Genomic DNA, 26,556 nt, shown 5'->3' on the forward strand with positions numbered 1-26,556 from the left:
CCCAGGGACCTGTGCGGGGAGAGTTACATGCAGGATATTGGGCACACAATCTTAGTGACTTAGTATACACGGACAATGCACTTTCTGTGAACTCCGCGGATGGGTAAATAAATGTGCCCCAAGGAGACAAGAATTTCCTCTCATCTGCAACTCTATGGTTTCCCTCCTCATAACCAGTGCCCCGCCCACTGATAACATGATCTACGACATCATCACAGGTCCTTCATCCAGCACTTCTCCTCCATACACATGTACAACCCGCCCCGCCCCCCAGTGACATCACACTCCCAGGGTCACATGACTAGTGCATAGTAAGCAGAAGGCCTTGCTTTTTGTCTGCTCGGAGCCGTCCTGGACATTGTACAATAACACAAGGGAGGTGTCTGGGTGATGACTGTGTCATTGTGGGTGTCAGGTTCCTATAAGGTGTCAGGACGTCACTGTCTATTTCTCCATGGAGGAGTGGGAGTATATAGAAGGACACAAGGACCAGTACAAGGACATCATGATGGAGGACCACCAGCCCCTCACATCACCAGGTAAGAGGAGACCTTCCTGATTATAGAGGACAGAGCAGGTGTGAGGTCACCTCCTCCATGATCTCATCATCACATATAGACAATGTATCAGTCACTGTGTATATTTCCTATAGATGGATCCAGTCAGAGAAATCCACCAGAGAGATGTCCCAGTCCTGGAGATTCCCGAGATATTACACAGGAACCAGAGAGATGTCCCAGTCCTGAAGATTCCCGGGATATTACACAGGAACCAGAGAGATGTCCCAGTCCTGAAGATTCCCGAGATATTACACAGGAACCAGAGAGATGTCCCAGTCCTGGAGATTCCCGGGATATTACACAGGAACCAGAGAGATGTCCCAGTCCTGGAGATTCCCGGGATATTACACAGGAACCAGAGAGATGTCCCAGTCCTGGAGATTCCCGAGATATTACACAGGAGCCAGAGAGATGTCCCAGTCCTGAAGATTCCCGGGATATTACACAGGATCCAGAGAGATGTCCTAGTCCTGAAGATTCCCGGGATATTACACAGGAACCAGAGAGATGTCCTAGTCCTGAAGATTCCCGAGATATTACACAGGAACCAGAGAGATGTCCTAGTCCTGAAGATTCCCGAGATATTACACAGGAACCAGAGAGATGTCCCAGTCCTGAAGATTCCCGAGATATTAAAGAGGAACCAGTGAGATGTCCCAGTCCTGAAGATTCCCGAGATATTACAGAGGAACCGGAGAGATGTCCCAGTCCTGAAGATTCCCAAGATATTAAAGAGGAACCAGAGAGATGTCCCAGTCCTGAAGATTCCCAAGATATTAAAGAGGAACCAGAGAGATGTCCCAGTCCTGAAGATTCCCGAGATATCAAAGAGGAACCAGAGAGATGTCCCAGTCCTGAAGATTCCCGAGATATCAAAGAGGAACCAGAGAGATGTCCCAGTCCTGGAGATTCCCCAGATATTAAAGAAGAACCAGAGAGATGTCCCAGTCCTGAAGATTCGCGAGATATCAAAGAGGAACCAGAGAGATGTCCCAGTCCTGAAGATTCCCGAGATATTAAAGAGGAGCCGGAGGAGAACGTCCCACTGGATCATCAGGTAGGTGGAGCTGAGGTTCCTGTGAATCCTCTATAGATGGATGTAATGAAGCTACTTACCTTCTCCAGCAGCAGTGGGTGGAGAGTCTATGGGATGAGGTTTGTCATAATTAGAAATAGTTTAAATTTAATCAAAGGTTGATATTGAATCTTTGCAGGAAAGTTGTGGTGGAAGGAGGAGCGGAGAGGAAATCCCCTCATCAGTGACAGAGGAGGGTAAGAGCCTTTCATGTATCTTGTGGGTTATTCCTTTTATCATTTATTTATAGAGCACCATTAAGTCCATGGTGCTGTACTACAATGATCAGGAGACAAGTGGGAGGAGGACCCTTCCCGTGAAGGCTCACAATCACAATATGGGAGGGAAGGTGGAGACATGAGGTGAGGGAGCAGTTATTGTGTATTGTAAGTGATCCTGAACAGGTGGGTTTTCAGGTTACGTTTGAAGGTTTGGAAGGTGGGGGACAGTCTGACACATTTTGAAACTGAGTGTATGGGAGATGCTGGAGATGGTTGTGAGAAGAGCGGATGGTAATAGAGTGAAGCTGAAGGTCCTCGAAGAACATAGATTATGTGTAGGATTGTATTGGCTGATGAGGTCAGAGATATAAGGAGGGGACAGGGTGTGGACGGCTTTGTCGGTCATGGTTAGTATTTTAAATCGAATTTGTTGTACATTGTGTAACCAGTGGAGAGACTGGCAGAGGAGAATCGAGGAGACTGATGGATTAGCCAGGCGGCAGAGTTTAGGATGGATTGGAGGGGTGTTAGAGAGTTAGCTGGGAGACCGCAGAGAAGAGTGTTGCAGTAGTCCAAGCGAGAGATGATGAGGGCATGGACTAGTAATTTTGTAGACTCAGGATTGAGGAAGGGTCGGATGCGAGATATGTTCTTGAGATGGAGGCGGCAGATTGTAGTAAGGATCTGGATATGAGGCTTAAAGGATAAGGCAGAGTCAAAGATGGCTCCAAGGCAGTGGACTTAAGGGACTGTGGAGAGCGTGGACCCATGAATTGTGATGGTTAGGTCTGGTGGGAGGGATGTGTTAGATGGAGGAAAGATTATGAGTTCTGTTTTGTCCATGCTAAGTTTTAGAAAATGGGAAGAGAAAAAGCAGGATATGGCTGGAAGTCTGGCTATAAGAGAGGAGATATCTGGACCAGAAATATAGATCTGTGTGTTGTTTGCATAGGATTGGTATTGGAAGCCATGAGACTTTATTAGGTGTCCCAGGCCAGAGGTGTAGATGGAGAAGAGGTCCCAGGACAGAGCCCTGAGGGACGCCAACAGAGAAGGGGCAAGGTGAAGAGGTGGTGTGAGAGTGATAGACACTGAACGTCTGGTTGGAGAGGTATCCAGAGAGGAGGAGATCCTGGAGAGGGCCAGGTCAGTGATACCAAGAGAACAAAGCGTCTGTAGCTGGAGAGAATGGTCAACAGTATCAAGGAAGGAAGAGATAACATGTAGTGGAGGAGATGTCCCAGCTTTACGAAGGGGCCCACATTCACGTTGAACTTGCACAAGGGCTCTGACACATAGCAGTTCAATGGATCTTTTCACACATTTGATTTCTTTTTACTCTGATTCGATTAGTCAAATGTAGAAAAGGAGAGGTCCAATGTCCAAGAGACAGAACCTGAACCTCATGAAGTAACATCTCATCCCACATTTTACCATTGTGGTGTTTAGCTCAGTTTACAGTCTTGGGGTATCGGGAGCAGGTACCAGCCTTTAGTGGATGTTCTGGAGTTTATGATGGAATATTTGAGGAATATCAGGGTCCGTGTCCTTGTATATAATGGACATTATATGGGGGTTCAGTAGAGTAAAGTTCAGTGTCCTGACCTGTGCCTGATGATTATTTCTTCTTGGTTCTGCTCGGTGCTGGTTATATTAGTGAACGTTGTCTTGTGTGTATCCAGTCTCTTCCATGTTTAGGCCTCTTCTCCTCTGTATTGTGGTTGCTGTGTTGGTCTTGGTCTGTAAGATAACTTTTAATCTTGCACAATTGGTGGCCTATGCAGTCAAGTCTGACCCTTTTTACTAAATCAAAGCCTCACATGAGACTCTGGGAGAAGATTTATCATATGCCAGCACTCATGCGCCTGTGTATTATGGAAGCTCTGCCCCTCTGGAGCTGCTGGATACATCAAGATTCTTAGGGCTCCTGATGTATGTGGCAGGTGGCTGCGCCGGCAGCCAAGGCTATGCCATCTGCTAGCAAAAACCATGCAAACGTTCAAGGTGAACATGCGCATGGTCTAGGTAGTGCGCAGGCCCACTCCGCTGCCGACAACACCCCCTCCACAACCTCTTGGTGTGCAGCTGCATACTGGGGAGGCTAACTGCAATGCCTGGTGGTTTCAGACTTCTATGCCAGTTCTCCTTGTGGGCCTGGTCCTCACATTACACCCCCCCCTCCCCCCCAAATAGAGAATAGTACAGCAGTAATTGGAATTTACAATAAAAGCAGTATAGGAGATAGATAAAATGTACAGATTAAGGGATCCATAATCACATACAGGTATAGACAAGTGTCAGTATGACCAAAGCAGGAAAAAAGAAAGAAAAAACAATGTCCGTCAGCAGCAAGTCTCACATTAAATCGCTAAATACAAATTATGGCAATGCAGAAAATGGGTTTCTACGTAGATACAAAGATGTTAAACCTGGCGAATCTAACCAGGGTCCCAAGATTTGCTCAAACTGCCTTTCTGCCCTCCTTTTCCAGTACACCCCCCCCCCCTCTAAACTAATAACCTTATATATCTTAATTACCGTATATACTCGAGTATAAGCCAACCTGAGTATAAGCTGAGGTACCTAATGTTAACACAAAAATCTGGGAAAACCTATTGACTCGAGTATAAACCAAGGGTGGGAAATGCATTGGTAACATTTCCACCTGTATATAGCTCGCCAACCCCCTGTAGTATCCATCCCCCTGTAGTATATATCCAGCCATCCCCCTGTAGTATATATCCAGCCAGCCCCCTGTAGTATATAGCCTGCCAGTCAGTCCCCTGTAGTATATAGCCTGCCAGCCATCCCCCTGTAGTATATATCCAGCCAGCCAGCCCCCTGTAGTACATAGCCTGCCAGCCCCCTGTAGTATATAGCCTGCCAGTCAGCCCCCTGTAGTATATAGCCTGCCAGTCAGTCCCCTGTAGTATATAGCCTGCCAGCCAGCCGTAACACTGTACTCACCTTTCCAACACCCCCCGTAGGTCCTCTATTTGCTTTGGATCCTCTTCCGGTCCTTTGGTCTTCTTTGGATCGTTTGACTCTCAGCCTGAATCCAGTGATACGCAATACGTTTCCTCGCTTGATACAACATCCAAGCTTTTCCCAGTTCATATCACTCTCATCCGATACCTCGTCAATCAGACCCATAACACATATTGTAAGGGTAGTGGGAAGCTCCATACTATACACAGTCTTAATGAAATCCAATACCTCCCTCTAGAATGTGCCCAAACAGGGAAATTCCCACAAGATATGCAGCAGGTGTGCATTTTCTTGATCCCATCGTGGGCTACAGTCGTCACTGTATCCCCACCCTATGCAGCCATGTCGGGGTTCTATAGGTCCTATGACACAGAAACAGTTGAAGGGAGATATATATTCTATTCTTCAGGGGTGGGTAACAGACACATCAGGTTATAGAAATTTATACAGCTGGGACGATCCTCTAAAACTTATTTCATCCAACTCTCTCAAAGTTTCTGACCAGATTCCTCCACTGAGTCAGTGAAATCTCTAATGATCTCCTGTCTGCTAAAGCCCAACATCACTACTCTGCTCTCCTCCATCTTAATCTGTCCTTTGACTTTGAAACTTTTGACCCTTCTCTCCTGCTGCAAACTATTATCCATCTGTTCCTTGGACACCTTCACTGTCTATCGCTCTCACAACACCTCCTCACCCCCTCTCTCGATGTCCCACCAAGCTCTGTCCTTGGACTCTTCTCCATTTCAACATGTGGCCCAGGACAATAAATCAGCCCCTCCTGTGCGACAGACACATAGAACTATATCTGTGTTCCTGACATCTCCTTCAGTCTAACCAGAGGGTCTATCAGCCATGTCCTTCTTTTTCTCCTGAAAGAGAGTTGGATCATGTAGTCTTTCCTCCATGTAACACCTTCCTCTCACCAAACCCATCCATCGCTATTAATGGCTCCACACTCTCCCTGGTCCCAGAAGGCTCTGCTGCCTTTCTTCTTCCCCTCTTCTTCAGGTCCTCACTACAACCTGCCACCTCAAAAACATCTCTCATATCCGATCCTCAACTGGGGTCTATAAAATGACAAGTCCCTGCCCTCATCATCTCCCGCTTGGACTACTGCAGCTTATTCTCCGTGATCTCCGACCTCTATTTCCCCTTCAATCCATCCTTCACTCTGCTCCCGGCTAATCTATCTCTTTCCACATTTCTCATCTTCCTCTCTTCTCCGCTTGTCATATCCATATTCTACCGTCATCCCATTACCGGTATACATATATACAGACTGACACTGAACAAATCATGTTTCTAAATTTAAAAAACCCTCTATAAAAGACATAGTGATTCATATTACTGCCCTACTGTTACTGAAAAAACACCAAGATGCAGATAATAATATAAATGATCCATCTATAAAAATCCCAGATATAACCACCAGAGCATAACCGCTACCATTGCCTCTACATGGTGACTGAATACTGAATTATTATACTAATACTGAATAAACTCCAATACAAATTAATAATGAAAACTCTCATAAGACCATACACATGATGTCACGGGTGTTCTCGCGACCCACGTCTCGGATTGCAGGCTCACCCGTGATCCTCGGTGTGCCCCAGCGCCCCTCCGCTCTGTCGTCCCTTTCCTCATTACTGTTTCCCGTTCGGCGGCCGTGCGCACGCGTTCCCATCTCCTCGGGTGTGTGCGCCGGCTTCAGAAGATTTAAAGGGCCAGTGCACCCCTAATTGGTGCTGGCCTTTTTCAGGAAATGGATAAAGCCTGGCGTCTCCCAGCATTCACTGCCGGATCTTCGTGGTATATGCCGTCGAAAAAACTTTGTCCTGTGCCTAGTGCTTGTGATTGGATTCCCTGTTGTAACCCCAGAACTGTTCCTGTTTAAGCTCCTCCGCTGCTTGCCCTGACCTCTATGAACTGTTGCCACCTGCCTTTCCCTGACCACAAGATTGCCTGCCGATTTTGTAGCACGACCTTGGCTGCCACAAGTCACACCTGTGGAACGACCTGGTGGTACCACACCGCAGCAAGACCAGCAGGTGCCACTTAGACTCCGGTCCCATGTCTCGGCTTGTGTCATCGTCCACAGTGGTCCAGGGGGTTCACTGCCCCAGAAGCATGACAGTAAGATCTGGCCATTGACCCCGCCGAGGTTCCGCTACCTGTTCTGTCTGATCTTACCACCATTGGGGTCCAGCAGTCCCGCTATTGCAGCAGTCCTAGTTGGTGAACAGCTAGGACAAGTCACCGCCATGTTGCAGCAATCGATGGCAACTCCGCAACAGCGTCAAGCTCCTGCGGCTCCTCCTGCTACTCCGGTTAGCCTTCCTGCCGCTGAACCGAGGCTGAGAATTTCTATGTCTACAAAGTATGATGGGGACCCCAAGCTGTGCACATTGTACTCATGCTGTCTCAGTTTGTCACTGAGAGATCCAAGGTGGCATTCATCATCAGCCTCCTTTCCAGGATGGCCCTGGCCTGGGCTACCCCTCTTTGGGACTGAGGCGATCTGGTCACGGCTACTCACACCGCATTCCTGGCGGAATTCTGATCCGTGTTCGAAGAACCTGCACAGGCCTCCTCAGCTGAGACTGCGCTGCTGAACCTGCGCCAAGGGGACTCTTCCGTGGGAGAGTATGCAGTGCAGTTCCGCACCCTGGCCTCCGAACTTTCCTGGAATGATGCGGCCCTGTCTGCGGTCTTTAAAAAAGGACTTTCGTCTCAAGTTAACGATGCATTGGCTGCTTGTGACCTGCCATCTACTCTGAATGGTCACATTACTCAGGCCACTCGGATCGCCGTGCGCTGAGGAGTTACGTCTTGAGCATCCGCAAGCACGGGTTTGATGTCTACCTTGCTTGGCACCTGTCTTCCAAAGGCTACTCCAGCGTATGGCCGTACTGTCTTTAGAGGAGCCTATGCAGGTGGACAAAGCCCGACTCTCCTTCCAGGAACGCTCCAGATGTCAGGAGAATCTTTGCCTATATTGTGCCAGTTCGGAGCACTTCATTGGGACTAGTTCTGTCGATACCCAATGTCCGGGAAACGCCAGCACCTAGGGTTCTTGGGAGAAGTGTCCCTATGTGTGAGCAAAGCTTCTCCACGCCGGACTATTCCTGTGCTACTTAGCTTTGGCACCCGCACCCAGTTCCAGGTCTCTGCTTTCTTGGACTCTGGTTCTGCGGGGAACTTCGTGGATGCCGCTCTGGTCTCCCGGCACCACATCCCTGTGGTCCTTCTTGAGAAGCCTCTGGTCATCCCCTCAGTAAGCAGACAAATCCTCTCCGATCCTGTACTGTATTTCCCTGCACTCTGCATAAGGAGAGACTGTCCTTCTACATACTGCCACGCTCTAACTCTTCTCTCCTGCTTGGCCTTCCGTGGCTGCAGCTCCACGCACCTGTCCTTAACTGGAAGACAGGGGAGATTCTGCGTGGAGGACCAGAGTGTCTGTCTCGCTGCATGGTGGCGCCTCTACCCGTACCTGTCTTGGTCTCCTCTGTAACTCCCAAGCCTTTGGAAGGTCTGCCAACCTGTTATCGGGACTTTGCTGATGAGCAAGCAGAGATTTTGCCACCGCACCGTCCCTATGACTGGATGTCCTGCCGGATGCCTTTCCTCCCCGGGTCGGGTGTATCCTCTCTTCATTCCCGAGACCGCTGCTATGTCAGAGTATATCCAAGAGAACCTGCAGATGGGGTTTAAACGTAAGTCCTCCTTTCCGGCTGGTGCAGGCTTCTTTTTCATTTTCTTAACAAGGTCACGGTTAAGAACCGCTATCCGTTGCCGTTGATCATGGAGCTTTCGACCACCTGCGTGGCTCCAAGGTTTTCTCCAAGCTGGACCTCCGTGGAGCCTCATGACGAGTAGAAGACTGCTTTTAATACTAGTGATGGACATTTCGAGTATTGGTGATGCTGTTCGGACTGTGTAACGCGCCTGCTGTATTTCAAGAATTCATCAATGAAATCTTCAGGGATCTGCTGTATACTTGTGTCGTAGTCTATTTTGACGACATACTGATATTCTCCCCGGACCTTGAGTCCCTCCAGTCCCACATGTGGCAAGTTCTTGGGCGTCTCCAGCCCAACCGCCTCTACGCCAAGCTTGAGAAATGTCAATTTCACCAGCGGAGCCTTCCTTTCCTCGGCTATATTATCTCCAACAGAGGCCTCCAGATGGATCCTGCCAAGCTGTCTGCTGTTCTTCAGTGGCCGCGTCCGGAGGGTCTACGTGCCATACAGAGGTTCTTGGGCTTTGCGTACTATTACTGGCAGTTTATCCTGCATTTCTCTACTCTTGTATCCCCCATTGTGGCACTCACCAAGAAGGGTACTAACCCCCGCCTATGGTCTTCAGCCTTATCAAGGTTGAAATCCACCTTTGCCTCAGCCCCAGTTCTCACTAGGCGTGATACAGAAATGCCTTTTTTATCTGGAAGTTGATGCGTCCTCTGTGAGTGCAGGGGCGGTGTTTCTGGCCATCAAACTTGCCCTGGAAGAGTGGTGATATCTTCTGGAGGGAGCTCACCATCCGGTCTGCATATATACAGACCATAAGAATCTCCTGTGTCTCCAGACAGCCAAACGTCTCAACCCTAGGCAAGCCCGTTGGTCTTTCTTCTTCTCATGTTTCAACCTCCTGATTCACTTCCATCCTGCTGAGAAGAATATCAAGGCTGATGCCCTTTCCCCTGCCTCTGATGTCATAGGAGAGGAGCCAGCTCCTCTGCACATTATTTCTCCTGAACAGCTGGTTGTTGCTGCTCTGGTGGATCTTCGTCAACTACCTCCCGGCAAGACTTATGTCAGACTGGCTCTACAGAAGAAAATTCTGACTTGGGGACATTGCTCACATGTGGCTGGGCACCCTGAGGTGCAGCGCTGTCGCCCTCGTGTCCCAATTGAGCTGGTGCCCAGATCTGGTCAAGGATGTCCGGTACTTTGTGGCTTCCTGCGCTTCCTGTGTCCGGAATAAGCCGTCGCTGCTGCCCGTGGTCTTGTGTGGCTATGGGCTTCATCATGGATCTTCCGCCTTCCCCAGGCAATATTGTCATCTGGGTGGTAACAGACCATTTTTCCAAAATGTCCCATTTTGTCCCTCTTCCAAGTCTGCCATCTTCTACACGTCTTGCCAGTCTCTTCTTTGTTTACAGGGGCACGATGGCAGCGCTGGGGGAGCTTCCGGCCAGCCGAGGTGGCCAGCCACTCCCATTGGTCCCTATCTCTCAGCCTTGTAAGCGCTAGGATATGGTGTCGGATGGGAGTGGCTGGGACAGCCAAAAGCTCCCGCAGTGCAGCATTCGTGCCCCAGTAAACAAATGGGCACAGATCAGACCTATCGCCGGGCGGGACATCGGCAGCAACGGAGGAAGTGAGTACACATTTATTATTTTTAAAAAGCCCACCCCAGCCTGGCCCAAAGTTATTTATTAATCTCGGATAACCTCTTTAACGACTTGTCCAGTTATGACTTATCACTTATAATTCACTTCCATATGTCTTCTGCTTCTTGTAACAAATATCCACACTGCGCCCCTAAGTATACGACAGTCATAGTATGATGTCACCTCGACACATATATACTGCACCTCCCTAATAAAGTTACATATAGCACCTTCATTTATAAATAAACTATACTCCTACTGCAGAGCTTTGCATTTATTTTTATACAGCCCCCCCCCCCGCTATACTCCTCCCCTCATGTCCCCATTCACCGCAGTGCTCCTTCCACTGACTACCTGTGTCTTTTGCTCTTTTATTTGTTTTTGTGTGATGTATGTGATCCCCCTTTCAAATGTACAGCACATTGGAATTACTACTGCTCTATAAATGGCTGGTCGTGTCTTCTCCCATCTGTTTCGTCCCTTTTCCTGGGCTGCTGGGCACGACTTTAGGATGGAAGGGGCGAATCTTGGGTTAGACAACGCTCTAATGTCTTGTAAGTGAAAGAATCTGGTTTCTAATGATTTAATGACTTTTGTTACGGGATTTTTTTAGTGTTTTTGTAGTGTTCTATCCATAGATGACTGGAAAATGGAAGCTTCCAATTTTGATTTCTTGACTATATTTTCCAGGACATAAAAGTACAAGAGTTTTCCATGGACGTCCCCTCTCATCTCCTTGTGTTGAAGATAATCAATCACATCTTTCCGCACAGGAGGGAAATCATGAATTGAAGAAGACGTTTAGTCACGATTCAAATCTTCTCATTCATCTTCAAAGTCACCCAGAGGAAAAGAACTTTTTAAGTTCAAAATGTGAGAAGCTTTTTAACCAGAAATTAAGTTTTGATAAAAATGGTAGAATCCACAAAGGTCAAGAGATATTTCCGTGTACTGAATGTAGGAAATGTTTTAGAAAGAAATCATATCTTGTTTTTCATCAGAGAATTCACACAGGGGAGAAGCCACATTTATGTACTGAATGTGGGAAACGTTTTAGTAAGCATTCGCGTCTTGTTAAACACCAGAGAATTCACACAGGAGAGAACCTATTTTCATGTCCTGAATGTGGGAAATGTTTTAGTAAGAAATCAATTCTTGTTCAACACCAGAAAATTCACAGTGGAGAGAAGCCATTTTCATGTTCAGAATGTGGAAAACGTTTTCGCGAAAAACCACATCTTGTTGCACATCAGAGAATTCACACAGGGGAGAAGCCATTTTTTTGTAAAGAATGTGGAAAATGTTTTGCATGGAAAACGAGTTTTCTAGAACATCAAAGAACTCACACAGGGCAGAAGAAATGTGCATGTCTAGAATGTGGAAAATGTTTTAGCACGAAACCACTTCTTATTGCCCATCAGAGAACTCACACAGGGGAGAAACCATTTTCCTGTAATGAATGTGGGAAATGTTTTGCTCAGAGATCACAATTTTGCGCACACGTGAGAATACACACAGGGGAGAAGCCATTTTTGTGTAAGGAATGTGGGAAATGTTTTCGTGTGAAACACAGGTTTGTTAAACACCAGAGAACACACACAGGGGAGAAGCCATTTTCTTGTTCTGAGTGTGGAACACGTTTTACTCAGAAGGTAAATCTTGTTGTACACCAGAGAATTCACACAGGGGAGAAGCCATTTTTATGTTCAGACTGTGGAAAATGTTTTTCTGGGAAAAAATATCTTAAAAAACATGAGAAAATTCATTCAAAATGTAATGAATGTGATAAAATTTTTAGTGGGAAAGCGGATCTTTTGAAACATCACATAGTTCACATAAAGGAGAAGCCTCATTTATGTACTGAATGTGGAAAATGTTTTAGGAACAAATACAGTCTTGTTAGACATCAGAGAACTCACACAAGGGAGAAGCTGTTCTCATGTACTGAATGTGGGAAATCTTATACCCAGGAATCAAATCTTGTGAAACATCAGAGAATTCACACAGGGGAGAAGCCATGTTAATGTTCATATTGTAAGAAATGTGACCAGATCAGATCTCTATGGCTAAATTTCCTTTCTTCAGATGACTCCATGATGCTGACGTCTGCAGCATTTATATTAGTATAAAGCTTGGATACTTGGGTTGGCACATTGATCATCAGTAATGTGTGTGTGGCCTCCACCTGCCTGTATGACCTCCCTACAACGCCTCAGCATTCTCCTGATGAGGATCATTAATGTGTGTGTGGCCTCCATGTGCCTGTATGACCTCACTACAATGCCTCGGCATGCTCCTGATGAGGCTCAGTATTGTTTGTGGCCTCCACGTGCCTGTATGACCTCCCTACAATGCCTCAGCATTCTCCTGATGAGGATCATTAATGTGTGTGTGGCCTCCATGTGCCTGTATGACCTCCCTACAACGCCTCAGCATTCTCCTGATGAGGATCATTAATGTGTGTGTGGCCTCCACGTGCCTGTATGACCTCCCTACAACACCTGGGCATGCTCTTGATGAGGCTCAGTATTGTGTGTGGCCTCCACGTGCCTGTATGACCTCACTACAATGCCTCGACATGCTCCTGGTGAGGTTGCGGATGGTCTCCTGACCTGGACTAAAGCAGTCTACATGTAAATGTACCAATGACAATTTCTTAGTTTTTACATGTTTCCTCTTTTGCATGTTGCGTATCGCCGATCCTTGTCAGCAGCGAATCTCCTTGTGACTTGCTGACAGTAAAGTTGTGCCGATTAAAGTTTAACAATAAATTTATGATTGTTCCTCCCCCATATAACTTCAGTTTCAGTTTTTGTAATGTTACAAGCACTTTACTCTTATTAAATGGTCATGTTTTTTATTTTTCTGAGAGCCGGATTTCCCAAAAGGTAAGATGAGCATCTCGCCTCAGGCGGCAGATGGCAGAGCTTTGAGGGTGTGTGGGGGAAAGAGGGAATACAAAATGGGAGATTTCCTTACCAGAAGTAAAGATTTGCCAAAATGCTGGCAGCTCCATATTATCGACGGAAAATCAATTGTATCTGTGTCTTACTGTCTTTACAACAATTTTTACAGAAGGAATGGACCATTTGTCACGCCAGGGATTGTTTATTTTAATTTTCTACCCAAAACTGCCATTGGCAGAGAAAATTTACCCATATCCGGACAACAACTGAATCATAAAACGTCACTTTTATTGTTATTACAAGGTAAAATTTAGTAGCATTGCTACTGGGTGCTCCATGAAAAACATGTGTGACACAGTTCTCTAGACCTAGAACGGGCTCGGACAGTGAGTAACGCTCAGAGTGGGCATGTTACGAATAACTCAGCCCAGATTCAGAACTTAGGGCAAAGAACAACTGATTTTGAAGAAAAGATCGATGATTTTGTTGACTCTCTAAAAAAAACTAAACTTTATCTGTTGCAAACACAAGTGGAATTACTAGAAGAGAATCGTAACAGAAGGGGCAATCTACCTGAGGACATCACCAATCTACGTGATGCCACCCTTAACCTTTTAACTGACGTTTTGCCACAGGTAGCACATGATCTACGAATAGACCGTATCCATAGGGCCCTCACAAAACCATTGAACCCCTGTTTTCCAAGACGTTGTCTTAAGATGCATGACCCGTATTTGAGGAACCAGTTACTGTTATGTTATAGAGGGCCATAATACTAAGTATTTTCTTTATATACTCAGCTCTCAATATAGAGCCCAGACTGTCAGTGATCAAGAGATAGTGTGACACACCTCCAGTGCCACACACAGAACACCCAGGACAAAGCTGCAGCTTCCATACCTGGACACAGCTGCATCCCAGCCTGCACCTACTACCAGGCTGGTGAATCTACTCTTGTGGATCACTCTCCATGACCACTCCAGTAATCCGGAATCTCCAACAATCCGGCATCTGTAACCAGATCGTTTGGCTCGTTGGCCGCAGTTGTTCTAATAAAGAACCGTGAGTTGTTTTGCACAACGTTGCCTCCGTCTGTTCCCTAAGTACGGCTGTTACACCAAGGGCTCCCCCTTCCATTACCCAGGGACATATACTACGGACACTAAGGGGTTGCCCCAGGGAGATTCAGTACATCAGCCTCGCCCTCTACATTTTCTTGCACACACCGCCTGCTGGAGAGCTGCCAAGTTGTAGGACAGCCATCCGGTCCCCATACTAAGCACCGTGACAACAGCGTGCCCTAGGCAGCAACTGCCAGCCACTCCATTATACTGGGCCACGGCTGCCTTCAGGCCCCGAAAAAAGGCTAGGCCCCGGTGGGGGATGTTGCATGTCCTTTCTACATTTCTGTAAATCTAGGCAACTTTACATTGGCCAGGAAATGTGACCCTGTTGTAAAAAAAGAAGTGTCACATGTCCCAGCGCCATTACAGAGGGAAAGGCTGCACTGTAGGAACAGTGAGGGAAAGATAAGAGCTTCCTGAATTGCAGAATTGCCCTTTTCAGGGCAGAGAGGGAGATTGAGAGGGAGAAATAGCTGTGAGGTACACAGAGAAATACTTTCCAGGTTCAGGGTAGTGTGAAAGAGAGAGAATATTATTACTGCATCATCATCTACAGATATAGCAGCATCTTGCAGCACCGTGCTCTCTGCAAACATATTGGGGGTCATTTACTAAGGGCCCGATTCACGTTTTTCTGGCGGGTTAAGTGAATTTTTCAGTGTTGCACCGATTTTCCCTGAATTGCCCCGGAATTTTGGCGCATCGGCACGCGGCATGCACGCGACGGAAATCGGGGGCGTGGCCGTAAAAAAACCCTACGGATTCGGAAAAACCACCGCATTTAAAAATAAAAAGTGTCGCTGGACACGTGCTTACCTTCACTCGGCCTAGCTTGGTGTACTTGGCGGAACTTCACCGCAGCAGCGACACCTGGTGGACGTCGGAGGAACTGCCTTAGTGAATCCTGGCCGGACCAGAATCCACCGCAGAAAACGCGCCGCTGCATCGCGATTGGACCGGGTAAGTAAATCTGCCCCATTATTTTTGCTTAGTAGCAGTGTGACATTTCTGTACATATCACACACCACATCTTCCCCATCCTTGGTTGTGCAGTCACATCTGTCTCTTACAATTTCCTTATAGATCTCCATATCTGTCACATGGAGCAACAAATCCCAGGTCTGTCTGTAGAATGTGCACTTGGGTTTGTTTATTGCATACGAGGCGCTGGTCCTTTATGCAGACTCTCACCTCTCCGGTTATCAAGGAGATCATCTCCAGGGTGAGCTCCAGGATCCTGGCCGCCATCTGCTCTCTGTCCTTCTCCCGGATCCCTGGTGGATCATTGATGGAAAGGATCATCTTTAGGAGAAACCTCTGGGAGTCCTGTATCTATAGAACCTGACGAAACATGAGAAGAACTAAGAGCAAACTGTAGGGTGTGAAACATTTGAAGGATGAGATTCTCGTTTTCAAATTGATGGGGGCGTCTGGGGTGACACTTCCCCCGCAACTTGACTCATCTCATGCAGATGTGACCCATCTCGGCTATTTTTCACATGACTCTCTGGGCACGTTCACGCGTTGCGCTTTGGTTGCGTTCATAAGCACGCTACTGCACAGGGGGCGGGCCTCGGCCCCATCGCATATGCGTTTCCAGGGTTAACGATCACATGCGTTTCCCGGGAAACGTATATACAATCGGGCTGAGGCCCGCCACGTGTGAATGCGCCCTGTAGGTGATTTTTTTGTAGGTGGATGGCTGAGATCTCTCATGGAGCAGTGAGTTCTGGAGTGAACATTTTATTCCCTACCTGAGGGGCTGGTGGTTTAACGGGGTGAATGCTGGTGACAGGTTCCCTTTAAAACAACAAATGACCAAAATTCAATGAAAGGATGGTGCGGGCCCATGGGTGCAAAATCTGGTGGAGGCCCCCACTGAGTGTAGCGTACATACATATCCTCCTGATCACTATCCACTATCCCAGCAGTAACACAGCTACATACAGCCGCCTCGCCCCAGTAACACAGCTACATACAGCCGCCTCGCCCCAGTAACACAGCTACATAGAGCCGCCTCGCTCTCAGTAAAACAGCTACATACAGCCGCCTCATCCCCAGTAACACAGCTACATACAGCCCCCTCATCCCCAGTAACACAGCTACATACAGCTGCCTCCCACTAGTAACACATCTACATACAGCCGCCTTCGCCCCAGTGACACAGCTACATACAGCCACCTCCCCCTAGTAACACATCTACATACAGCTGCCTCATCCCCAGTAACACAGCTACATACAGCCGCCTCATCCCCAGTAACACAGCTACATACAGCCATCTCATCCCCAGTAACACATCTACATACAGCCGCCTCCGCCCCAGTAACACAGCTACATACAGCTGCCTCGCCCTAGTAACACATCTACATACAGCCGCCTCATCCCCAGTAACACAGCTACATACAGCCGCCTCCCCCTAGTAACACATCTACATACAGCCACCTCCGCCCCAGTAACACAGCTACATACAGCTGCCTCGCCCCAGTAACAAACCTACATACAGCCGCCTCGCCCCCAGTAACACATCTACATACAGCTGCCTCATCCCCAGTAACACAGCTACATACAGCCGCCTCCCCCTAGTAACACATCTACATACAGCCGCCTCCGCCCCAGTAACACAGCTACATACAGCCGCCTCACCCCCAGTAACACAGCTACATACAGCCGCCTCACACACCAGTAACACAGCTACATACAGCCACCTCCCCCTAGTAACAAACCTACATACAGCCGCCTCGCCCCCAGTAACGCCGCTACATACAGCCACCTCCCCCTAGTAACAAACCTACATACAGCCGCCTCGCCCCCAGTAACACAGCTACATACAGCCACCTCATCTCCAGTAACACAGCTACATACAGCCGCCTCACCCACAGTAACAAAGCTACATACAGCCGCCTCATCCCCAGTAACACAGCTACATACAGCCGCCTCATCCCCAGTAACACAGCTACATACAGCCGCCTTGCCCCCAGTAACACAGCTACATACAGCCGCCTGGCCCCCAGTAACACAGCTACATACAGCCGCCTCGCCCCCAGTAACACAGCTACATACAGCCGCCTGGCCCCCAATAACACAGCTACATACAGCCGCCTCGCCCCCAGTAACACAGCTACATACAGCCGCCTGGCCCCCAGTAACACAGCTACATACAGCCTCCTTACCCCCAGTAACACATTTACATACAGCCGCCTCACCCCCAGTAACACAGCTACATACAGCCGCCTCACCCCCAGTAACACAGATACATACAGCCGCCTCGTCCCCAGTAACACAGATACATACAGCCGTGTCATCCCGAGTAACACAGCTACATACAGCCGCCTCACCCCCAGTAACACAGCTACATACAGCCGCCTTTCCCCCAGTAACAGATTTACATACAGCCGCCTCACCCCCAGTAACACAGCTACATACAGCCGCCTCACCCCCAGTAACACAGATACATACAGCCGCCTCGTCCCCAGTAACACAGCTACATACAGCCGCCTCACCCCCAGTAACACAGCTACATACAGCCGCCTAGCCCCCAGTAACACAGCTACATACAGCCGCCTAGCCCCCAGTAACACAGCTACATACAGCCGCCTAGCCCCCAGTAACACAGCTACACACAGCCGCCTCATCCCCAGTAACACAGCTACATACAGTCGCCTCACCCCCAGTAACACAGCTACATACAGCCGCCTCACCCCCAGTAACACAGCTACATACAGCCGCCTCCGACCCCAGTAACACAGCTACCTACAGCCGCCTCCGACCCCAGTAACACATCTACATACAGCCACCTCACCCCCAGTAACACAGCTACATACAGCCGCCTCCCCCTAGTAACACATCTACATACAGCCGCCTCCGACCCCAGTAACACAGTTACATACAGCCGCCTCCCCCTAGTAACACATCTACATACAGCCGCCTCCGACCCCAGTAACACAGCTACATACAGCCGCCTCCCCCTAGTAACACATCTACATACAGCCGCCTCATCCCCAGTAACACAGCTACATACAGCCGCCTCCCCCTAGTAACACATCTACATACAGCCGCCTCCGCCCCAGTAACACAGCTACATACAGCCGCCTCATACCCAATAACACAGCTACACACAGCCGCCTCGCCCCCAGTAACACAGCTACACACAGCCGCCTCGCCCCCAGTAACACAGCTACATACAGTCGCCTCTCCCCAGTAACACCGCTACATACAGCAACCTCATCCCCAGTAACACAGCTACATACAGTCGCCTCACCCCCAGTAACACAGCTACATACAGTCGCCTCTCCCCAGTAACACCGCTACATACAGCAACCTCATCCCCAGTAACACAGCTACATACAGTCGCCTCACCCCCAGTAACACCGCTACATACAGCAACCTCATCCCCAGTAACACAGCTACATACAGTCGCCTCACCCCCAGTAACACAGCTACATACAGCCGCCTAGCCCCCAGTAACACTGCTACATACAGCCGCCTAGCCCCCAGTAACACAGCTACATACGCATCTGTTTTTGACAGGTTTGACCAATTATCCTAATTCAAACTGGTCAAAAACGAATGCATTTTTTACGGACTGCTTAAAAACTCATTCAAAACGCAACGTGTGCCATCACCCTTATCAGGGACCTTGTGGCGTCCATCTTGTGCTGTACTTTCAGGGAGCAGCTACTTCTGCCAGAAAAAGAAACAAGTCACGATCCAGTAATTGTAGAAACACTGGGCCTGCATTTTCAGTACAATCATCCAGAAGAGATTGCACTAAACTACAGGAAACACAAGCTCCATTAATCCCCCACATCAAGTGACTACAGAGGAATCGTCCCCACATTGTAGTTACATCGCTCCCTAGGCCCAGACCACCATGTCTCCTCTCCCTGCCGAGCTGCTGAGGGGTCACCACACAGACATCTTATGTTCTGCACTTTCCCATCATCCTCTCTGTCTCCATCCTCTGTCATCCTACTTCTCCCCCTAAGGGCTCATTCACACGACTGTCTGCATACCCACATACGTCCCCATAGATGGCAATGGCCGCCTGGTAGTGGTACGGTGCCACGTGTGTGGCACCATTCCGCGCCGCACAGCAGGAAAAGATAGAACATGTTCTATCTTCTCCCTGGTGTGCGCCCATGCGCCACTATTTCCTATGGAGGGAGGAGGGGTCACCTCCTCTCCAGCACACGGCGGGCATGCCACGTGTGAATGAGGCCTAACACTGCCCCCCCACAGCTCTCCCCACCTTCACCTCACATCCCCGGCGACACTCAGAGGGAAGACGCCGGCACCGAAGAAATCCCACAACATTTTTTTATATGGAGAGGAAGGGACAATCATGCTCTATACTGTACTGCTGCCCCTCATGCTCTATATTGTACTGCTGCCCCTCATGTTCTAAACTGTACTGCTGCCCCTCATGCTCTATACTGTACTGCTGCCCCTCATGCTCTATACTGTACTGCTGCCCCTCATGCTCTATACTGTTCTGCTGCTCCTCCTGCTCTATACTGTACTGCTGCCCCTCATGCTCTATACTGTACTGCTGCCCCTCATGCTCTATACTGTACTGCTGCGCCTCACCCTGTACTCTATACTGTACTGCTGCCACTCCTGCTCTATACTGTACTGCTACCCCTCCTGCTCTATACTGTGCTGCTGCCCCTCATGCTCTATACTGTACTGCTGCCCCTCATGCTCTATACTGTACTGCTGCGCCTCACCCTGTACTCTATACTGTACTGCTGCCACTCCTGCTCTATACTGTACTGCTACCCCTCCTGCTCTATACTGTGCTGCTGCCCCTCATGCTCTATACTGTACTGCTGCTCCTCGTGCTCTATACTGTACTGCTGCACCTCCTGCTTTATATTGTACTGCTGCCCCCCTGCTCTATACTGTGCTGCTGCTCCTCATGCTCTATATTGTACTGCTGCCCTTCATGCTCTATACTGTACTGATACCCTGCATGCTCTATACTGTGCTGCTCCTCCTCATGCTCTATACTGTACTGCTGCCCTTCATGCTCTATACTGTACTGCTGCTCCTCCTGCAGTATACTGTTCTGCTGCTCCTCCTGCAGTATACTGCACTGCTGCCCCTCATGCTCTATACTGTTCTGCTGCTCCTCCTGCAGTATACTCCACTGCTGCTCCTCATGCTCTATACTGTATCGCTGCCCTTCATGCTTTATACTGTACTGCTGCTCCTCATGCTCTATACTGCACTGCTGCCCCTCATGTTCTATACTGTACTACTATGCTGTGCTGTGTAAGGGTGTTTCTGCTATGGATCGGATCCCCCGTGCCACTTACCTGGGGATGCGATCCTCTTCTGGGCAGCCCCGTAGTCTGGCGGGTGCTCCGGGGCTGCCCGGTGACCCTGGCAGTCAGATCCCTTCCGGGTCTGACTGTAAACTGTCTGCGCATGCGCCTGCACTGCCAGACCGTGTACACTGCTCTACGATGAAGAAGTATTGTAGAGCAGTGTATCAGAGCATCGCTGGTTCAAGTTCAAGTATGGAAAAGTAAAAAAAAGTGAAAAACAGTAAAGTATAAACATTAGAATAAATAAAAAAGAAATACATAAAAATATAAGCCCCTAAAATATTTCCCATAAAAACACTTAATAAACTATAAAAAACACAAACACAAAAAACCGCCACATATTTGGTATTACCGCGTCCATAACAATCTGTATAATAAAACAGAATCGTTACTGGACCTGCACGGTAAACGCCAGGGGAAAAAAACGCAAAAACGTTCCGAAAAAAGATAATTTTTAGATAAATACCCTATAAAAAATGCTCTAAAAAGTGATTTAAAAAATGTTACGCACTCTAAGAGCACTAAATTGAACAACTGCTCTCGCGAAAAATAAGCCCATAACCAGATTTGCCAGCAGAAAAATAAAAAAATGATATGCATATGCAAATCGGTGATGCTAAAATGAGGGGTGTAGTTTCCATAATGGAGTCATTTATGAGTCTCGCTATTATTTAGGCCTCTCACAGTCTAGAAGTTGAGCAGGTCCATCTAAATATTAGATTTTTTCCCAGAAATTTTAAAAATGGCCCCAAATTCTGCGCCTCATAACATTCAGGTAAAATATGTGGAATCTTAAAAAACCATCCAACATAAAGCAGACGTGTGGGAAAAGGAAGTTATGAAGTTATTTGGGTGCTGTGACTATCTGCATCAAAAGTAGAGAATTTAGAACGTTGAAAATAAAGAATTTTTCAAAATTTTTGCCAAATTTAGTTTTTTTTCATAACTAAACGCAAAAGATTTCATCCAAACTAATGTGAAGTACAATGTGTCACGAGAAAACAATCTCACAATCCCCCGGATATCTCATAGCGTCCCAAAGCCATAACCACTTATAGTGACACAGATCAGAAAAATGGGGCCGCGTCCTAAAGGCCAAAAGAGGCCTGAAGGGGTTAAAATTGTGTCGCCAGCCCGATCTTAGTGATTCTCAGCTCAGGGCAGTGGAGTCGGACGGGTAAGTAAATGTGCCCCAACGAGACAAGAACTTCCTCTCATCAGTTTCCCTCCTCATAACCAGCGCCCCGCCCACACTGATCACATGATGTATGACATCATCACAGACACCTGCCCCGCCCCCCAGTGACATCACACTCCCAGGTCACATGACTAGTGGATAGTGAGCAAAAAGGCCTTGCTTATTGTATGCTCTGGACATCACCCAGACAAGGGAGGTGTCTGGGTGGTGACTGTGTCATTGTGGGTGTCAGGTTCCTATAAGGTGTCAGGACGTCACTGTCTATTTCTCCATGGAGGAGTGGGAGTATATAGAAGGACACAAGGACCAGTACAAGGACATCATGATGGAGGACCACCAGCCCCTCACATCACCAGGTAAGAGGAGACCTTCCTGATTATGGAGGACAGAGCAGGTGTGAGGTCAGGGTCGGACTGGGGTGCCAAGGGCCCACCAGTGAAATTAATTCTGGGGGCCCACCACCAGCTGCTGCTTCATGGCTACGTGTGAGCCGCCCCCTTGTATATTTTCATTGCTGGAAATGCGAGGTGTGAATGCCGCCTGTGGCCATGTTCACACATTGCGTTTTTTGTTGCATATTCAATGCTTGTTCGTTGAGACGATCGTTTGATCTTCCATTTGATTGCAGGTCTTTTTGCCGTTCAGGAGACAAACTTTAAGTTTCCACAACAAAAAAAACCGCAACGTGTGAACGCAGCCTCAGGCTTCCTGCACGCTACACTTGTGCAGTTCTTGGGATGCAAACAATGGTCCCATGGGATGTTGTATGAGGGTGGCTTGTCATCGGGATGTACATAGTAATAGCCTGAACCACAAACATGGTTAGGACCTGCTCTGTCTATTGCAGCTCAGGCAGTCGGCTCATAAACAGGGCTGTGATATTCACAGCCATGTGCAGGAGCCCACAGAAGTGAATGAGGACGTGTACAACAATCCTGCAGAAAACAAGCCTCAGGCCGTGGTCACACGATCCGCTAGGCGTCCGTTCATAACGCAACGCTAGCGCACAGGGAATGTTCCTCGGCCTGAACGCACATGCGTTTCCAGAGAAGCGCATGCGCTTCCCTGGAAACGCATGTGCGTTTGGGCCGAGGACCTCCCCCTGTGCGCTAGCGTCGCGTTATGAACAGACGCCTAGCAGTACGTGTGACCGCGGCCTCAGGCCCCATGCACACTTTTTGTTTTTTGATGAGTTTTGGAAACCGCACAAGGGAGGGGCTTTGCCAGAGCACATGTGAGATTCTACTGAAACACTTTTGTTCGGGAATGAGCCCCTCCCCTGTTGCGATTTCAATTAAAACAGATCAAGAACTGCAACGTGTGCCTGGGGCCTGACGCTTGTTATCTGCCTGTGGATAGGGCCTAACTTGTCTTCGTGGGAAAACCCCTTTAAGACATTTTTTTCTTTGTACCAAAGGTTTTCATTTTTTAATATAAAAACTGAATAAAATCTTAATGAATTTGGTGTCCTCGTGATCACACTTACCCAAGGCATTAAGGGGAGGTATGATTTGGGGCGCACAGTGAAAGCCGTACATACGTAGTCCACAAGAAAATGGCACAAGTACGTTTTTTTTTTTTTTTTGGTCAATTTTACCGCATTGGGATTTTTTCCCGCTTTCCAGTACACGGTATAGAATATTAAATACCATCACTAGGAAGGACAATTTGTTATGCAGAAATCAAGCCTCATACAGCTCTGTACATGGAAATAACACAGTTATGGATTTATAAAGACTGGGAGGTAAAAATGGAAAATCAAAGGTGAAAATGGTCTGGCCTTTAACCCTTTAAGGGTTAATATTCTATGCAGTGTAGTAGGAAGCTGGAGAAAAATTCCAAATGTGGTATAAATGACAAAAAAAGTTGCATTATTTTTATTACAGGCTCGGTTTCACAACTTTCACGCACCTCTTACTTTTTGAAACTTTGTATGGAGCTGGAGGAGCCGAGGTTTTCAGTGCATTGAAATGGTGATGAATCTGCAATTTGGACACCATGACAGGTGGGGGGGGGGTAATAATGAGGCTGCGTAACGCAGGGTATGCTGGTAATACTGAGGCTGCGGTCACACGTAACGCGGGGTATGCTGGTAATACTGAGGCTGCGGTCACACGGAACATACTGGTAATACTGAGGCTGGGGTCACATGTAACGCGGGGTATGCTGGTAATACTGAGGCTGCGGTCATATGTAACGTGGGGGTATGCTGGTAATACTGAGGCTGCGGTCATATGTAATGCGGGGTATGCTGGTAATACTGAGGCTGCGGTCATATGTAACCCGGGGTATGCTGGTAATACTGAGGCTGTGGTCACACGTAACGCGGGGTATGTTGGTAATACTGAGGCTGCGGTCACACGGAACATACTGGTAATACTGAGGCTGGGGTCATATGTAACGCGGGGTATGCTGGTAATACTGAGGCTGCGGTCATATGTAACGCGGGGTATGCTGGTAATACTGAGGCTGCGGTCATATGTAATGCGGGGTATGCTGGTAATACTGAGGCTGCGGTCATATGTAACGCGGGGTATGCTGGTAATACTGAGGCTGCGGTCATATGTAATGCGGGGTATGCTGGTAATACTGAGGCCGCATTCACACGTTGCGTTTTGGTCGCGTTTTCATTGCGTTTGAAACGCATATACAACAGCTGATGAGAGGTGATTTGCCTAATTACATTACTGTTTACGTTTGTAAATGCAATGTTAACGCATAAGTTAACAAAATGCATGCGTTAGCACGTTGTTAACGCATGTGTTAACATCACGTTTACGAAGCATTTTGTAAATAGAAATTTTGTAAACAGTGATGTAATTAGGCAAATCACCCCTCCTCAGCTGTTGTATATGCGTTTCAAACGCAATGAAAACGCAGGTCAAAGCGCAACGTGTGAACGCGCCCTGAGGCTGCGGTCACACGTAACGCGGGGTATGCTGGTAATACTGAGGCTGCGGTCACACGTAACGCGGGGTATGCTGGTAATACTGAGGCTGTGGTCACACGTAACGCGGGGTATGCTGGTAATACTGAGGCTGAGGTCACATGTAACGCGGGGTATGCTGGTAATACTGAGGCTGCGGTGTGTAATGAGCTGCACTGTGTGTGTGTAAATGTGATGCACTTTTATTTTGTACCTTTTTCTTGTGCTGGAAGCCATCATGGGGGGAGCAGCAGCTCCTCATCCATCCTGAGCTCCTGCACATGAGGGCAGCCTGTGCTGTGCCAGGGGGAGGACACTCAGCATCAGCTCCTCATCGATCCTGAGCTCCTGCACATGAGAGCAGCCTGTGCTGTGCCAGGGGGAGGACGCTCCAGCATCAGCTCCTGATCCATCCTGAGCTCCTGCACATGAGAGCAGCCTGTGCTGTGCCAGGGGGAGGACGCTCCAGCATCAGCTCCTCATCCATCCTGAGCTCCTGCACATGAGGGCAGCCTATGCTGTGCCAAGGGGATGATGCCTCAGCCGCAGCTCCTCATCCATCCTGAGCTACTGCACATGAGAGCAGCCTGTGCTGTGCCAGGGGGAGGACACTCCAGCCGCAGCTCCTCATCCATCCTGAGCTCCTGCACATGAGGGCAGCCTGTGCTGTGCCAGGGGGAGGACACTCAGCATCAGCTCCTCATCGATCCTGAGCTCCTGCACATGAGAGCAGCCTGTGCTGTGCCAGGGGGAGGACGCTCCAGCATCAGCTCCTGATCCATCCTGAGCTCCTGCACATGAGGGCAGCCTGTGCTGTGCCAGGGGGAGGACGCTCCAGCAGCAGCTCCTCATCCATCCTGAGCTCCTGCACATGAGGGCAGCCTGTGCTGTGCCAGGGGGAGGACGCTCCAGCCGCAGCTCCTCATCCATCCTGAGCTCCTGCACATGAGGGCAGCCTGTGCTGTGCCAGGGGGAGGACGCTCCAGCAGCAGCTCCTCATCCATCCTGAGCTCCTGCACATGAGGGCAGCCTGTGCTGTGCCAGGGGGAGGACACTCCAGCCGCAGCTCCTCATCCATCCTGTGCACATGAGGGCAGCCTGTGCTGTGCCAGGGGGAGGACTCTCCAGCCGCAGCTCCTCATCCATCCTGAGCTACTGCACGAGGGCAGCCTGTGCTGTGCCAGGGGGAGGACACTCAGCATCAGCTCCTCATCCATCCTGAGCTCCTGCACATGAGAGCAGCCTGTGCTGTGCCAAGGGGATGACGCCTCAGCCGCAGCTCCTCATCCATCCTGAGCTCCTGCACATGAGAGCAGCCTGTGCTGTGCCAAGGGGATGATGCCTCAGCCGCAGCTCCTCATCCATCCTGAGCTACTGCACATGAGTGCAGCCTGTGCTGTGCCAGGGGGAGGACGCTCCAGCCGCAGCTCTTCATCCATCCTGAGCTACTGCACATGAGGGCAGCCTGTGCTGTGCCAGGGGGAGGACACTCCAGCCGCAGCTCCTCATCCATCCTGAGCTCCTGCACATGAGGGCAGCCTGTGCTGTGCCAGGGGGAGGACACTCCAGCCGCAGCTCCTCATCCATCCTGTGTACATGAGAGCAGCCTGTGCTGTGCCAGGGGGAGGACACTCCAGCCGCAGCTCCTCATCCATCCTGAGCTACTGCACATGAGAGCAGCCTGTGCTGTGCCAAGGGGATGACGCCTCAGCCGCAGCTCCTCATTCATCCTGAGCTCCTGCACATGAGAGCAGCCTGTGCTGTGCCAAGGGGATGACGCCTCAGCCGCAGCTCCTCATCCATCCTGAGCTCCTGCACATGAGAGCAG

At 48.9% G+C, this 26,556-nt stretch overlaps 1 pseudogene; it reads left to right on the plus strand.

Annotated features, from left to right (window-relative positions):
* Positions 1-606: 606 nt before the first annotated feature.
* The window catches only part of LOC140119973 (uncharacterized), a 38,916-nt pseudogene continuing 12,966 nt past the window's right edge, over positions 607-26,556 (plus strand).

This window comes from Engystomops pustulosus, chromosome 2 (assembly GCF_040894005.1).
Source record: "Engystomops pustulosus chromosome 2, aEngPut4.maternal, whole genome shotgun sequence".
In the NCBI taxonomy this organism is placed as follows: domain Eukaryota; kingdom Metazoa; phylum Chordata; class Amphibia; order Anura; family Leptodactylidae; genus Engystomops; species Engystomops pustulosus.